Raw genomic sequence first — 3,861 nt, 5'->3', positions numbered from 1 at the left:
ATAATATGAATACCATATAATGCTTACTCGTTCTAGTAAAGTAGGAAATTTATTTGTCAATTAGAGAATTCGACGCCAGAGTTAATTGAAATAATCAATTATGTGACCCTAACTGAATTTGCATGTCATTCTTTTTAGCTCATTTTCATCAATAATGTAAGTCTTTGAAGATAATTATATTTCAAACACTTTCTGTAGAGTCAGCATTAATATATCAAGATACATCTTACATTTATTCACTCTGCTAACTACATCCCATGTGGTCTAGTGGCTAGGATACCTGGCTTTCACCCAGGAGGCCCGGGTTCGATTCCCGGCATGGGAAGGTATTTTAATGGAAGTCTAAAGATTAAATGTATACATCTTAATTCTAATAATTATCATCCAAGTTTAGTCGGGCGTAAACGGTGAAAGTATCGGGCGGGGAACTGAGAGTACCCAGGTCACCTGGCGGGGAAGGCCAAGGACCCCACAGTCTACTGTTGACCTATAACTGCAAGTTACTAGACAGTTGTGGTACTAACTTTGTACCCCAGACCTCTCGTGGGCGTGTCTTTCATTGGCTTGTTTATTAAAGTCCAGACTTTTCTTTATCATGGTAAGATGGATAATTTGATTAACCAAAAAAGAGTTGCTGCATAAATAAAGACTATAATCTTTTTTATTTACTTTATTTTCTCGCTCTGTGCTCTTCACCTTTCTAATTTCCTATATAATAATACTGACCTCTAACAACTATCTAACTAATGGTTTTATTTTTTCGGGAGGGGGTGGGGGTGGGGGTGGGGGTGGGGGGGTGGGGGGGGGGGGCGTATTTTACACCTGTAATGGCTTAAAAAAATTTATTTTATAATTTTTCATATCTTATGGCGTCTTTTAGTTATCTGTTAGTAATATTGCTATGCCCTTTTTTTGTTGAAACATAGATAGTTGGGAACTTAATCGACTTGTGTGTGTGTGTATATATATATATATATATATATATATATATATATATATATATATATATATATATATATATATATATATATATATATATATATATATACATATATATATATATATATATATATATATATATATATATATATATATATGTATATATACATATGTATATGTATGTATATATATATATATATATATATATATATATATATATATATATATATATATATATATATATATATATATATATATATATATTATGAGTAAACCTGTTCCAGTAGCTGCGACGGATATTTCTAACATAAATCCGCAGCATCTACAAAAAAAAAAAAAAAAAAAAAAAAAAAACGCACAAAACCAGTGATTGCGCCAAAGAGGAAGTGGTATTCTAGCGAGGTTTCAAAAACTTTGTTCTCTCTAAAGTGACGAAACATTACCGGAATCTGGGCACGGTAGCAGTGGGGTGCCAATGTGATAAAAGAAGAAGAAGAAGAAGAAGAAGAAGAAGAGGAGGAGGAGGAGGAGGAAGAGGAGGAGGAGGAGGAGGAGGAGGAGGAGTGACTGAAGGACTTGCTGAATGCTTTTAGGAAGCTTTTGCCAAGATAAAAGAAATAAAAATATTTAGCTATAATAATGAATGTAAGGAGAAGAGAAAGAATTAAAATTCCCATCTCAGATGATTGATTTGTTTGTTTGTATCATAGAGGCGTCACCTTAGCGAAAATCATCAATGACCCATATCATCAAAACATTTGGAAATAGGAAAAAATTGAAATAAAGGAAAATAATCCAAAACATTGAGATAAACTCGAAATAATGTTTAGACGCGTTACGAAACCACGCTCTATATTTCTTCCGTTACAATAGCACCAATAACTTACTTCTAGCAATCTGAATCGGGTTACTATTGGCACGCCAGCTTACGAACAAGAACACAGTTAAAAAAACAGCAATTTTAATCGAAAACTATCCGTAAAAATATACAGTTCTCGGCCATATTTCAGTAAAATACAGCCGACCGTAATTTTACCATACTTTGTTAATCATTATCATTTACGAGTTGGTGACCGTAATATCACTCCTTAACGGCACATGCCTGGCAACATCTATTCCAGAATTTTTACCGCTTTTTACGACAAATTTTTAAGTGTACAGTGATTAAAACGATATTGAAATAGTGCAGCTTTAACGAAAGCAAAGCATCACAGTTGCTTTTCCAAGCATTCACCGTATCATGCTTTCACTTTCCTTGAAGGGCTTTTAAAAAAGGCGCAGTTTCACCACGTGCACAAAATAACGTTGCAGGATCCCGATGCCAAATGAGATGCTCTGGTGTGCATAGTTGTTCCTTTAAAATGTGCGAGCTAAAGGGGAATATCTTTTCGCAGTCTTGTGAAAGAAGAGAAGAATGAAGAAGAGAAGAAGGGAAAGAGAAGAAAAAAGTGGAGTAGAAAGAAGAGGTTCCTGTTAAGTTATGTTGAAAATTATTCATATTTTATTAGTGTACGCGACCAATCAAAAATGAAGGCTAAATATTTTGATAGATATGCACACAGGCAAACGCAACCTCCTCTCACCAGGGTATGACTGTTCCATCTCCCACCTACCCGAGGGACGAGGAGAGGTCGGCGTGACCGGAAAGAGATATACATATAAATATAAACTTGCAGCTAAATAAATATACTGTATATTTACATATACATATGTATATATATATATATATATATATATATATATATATATATATATATATATATATATACATACATATATATATATATATATATATATATATATATATATACTGTATATATATATATATATATATATATATATATATATATATATATATATATATATATATATATATAGAGAGAGAGAGAGAGAGAGAGAGAGAGAGAGAGAGAGAGAGAGAGAGAGAGAGAGAGAGAGAGAGATCTTTGGATATAATATCAAATTATGTATCAATACGATGATTTTCTAGTGTTCCTGTTATTAACTTCATGCAGTTACTTTTTTTTTTTCTTTTTTAAAGATTTTAGCTAATTTTCATTTTCATTTTCTATGAACTAGGTGAGAATTCACTCATGTAAAAAAAGTCTGTTTTTTATATAAATCTCTTGTTTACGTAACAGAAGGTATTCTGCAAAAGCCTCACTTACAAAGAAGAAATGAACACATTTTATGAGAAAATACACATTTCAGCTGTGTCTTCAGGACCAAATGCTGATAAAAGACTACAGGAGAAATACATTATTATTTATCCCAACATTTAAAACTGTTTACTGGTTTACTTAACTCGTATCAATCAAAAAGCCACATTTTAACGAATTAATGTCAGTTTAGACTGACAAACGTCATTCCTCTTAAAGTGTGGAAATAAAAGCTAAAAGAGAAAAGGAAAGTAATACAAGGAGGAATGAGAAATAGCTAAAAGAGGGAAGAAAAGGCGATAAAGGGAAGAATGAGAAATACCTAAAAGAGGAAAGAAAAGCAATAAAGGGAGGAAAAAGAAATAGCTAAAAGAGGAAAGCAAAGCAACGAATGAAGGAATGAGTAATAGCCAAGAGAGGAAAGCAAATCATTAAAAGTACGAATGAGAAATAGCTAAAAGAGGAAATCAAAGCAATAAAAGGAAGAATGAGAAATAGCTAAAAGATGAAAGCAAAAAGCAAACCAATAAAAGGACAAATGAGAAATAGCTAAAAGAGGAAAGCAAAAAGCAAAGCAATAAAAGGACAAATGAGAAATAGCTAAAAGAGGAAAGCAAAAAGCAAAGCAATAAAAGGACGAATGAGAAATAGCTAAAAGAGGAGAGTGAAGCAATAAAAAGACGAATGAGGAATAGCTAAAAGTGGAAATCAAAACAATAACAAGAGGAATGTGAAATAGCTAAAAGAGGAAAGCAAAGCAATA

The 3,861-nt window shown here is 32.3% G+C and overlaps 1 non-coding gene across 1 annotated transcript; it reads left to right on the top strand.

Annotated features, from left to right (window-relative positions):
• Positions 1-253: 253 nt before the first annotated feature.
• On the top strand, positions 254-325 carry TRNAE-UUC (transfer RNA glutamic acid (anticodon UUC)). Its single transcript has one exon. It is a non-coding gene; the product is annotated as a tRNA-Glu (tRNA).
• Positions 326-3,861: the final 3,536 nt, after the last annotated feature.

This window comes from Palaemon carinicauda, chromosome 13 (assembly GCF_036898095.1).
Source record: "Palaemon carinicauda isolate YSFRI2023 chromosome 13, ASM3689809v2, whole genome shotgun sequence".
NCBI lineage: Eukaryota > Metazoa > Arthropoda > Malacostraca > Decapoda > Palaemonidae > Palaemon > Palaemon carinicauda.
This window is presented reverse-complemented; position numbering and strand designations above follow the sequence as displayed.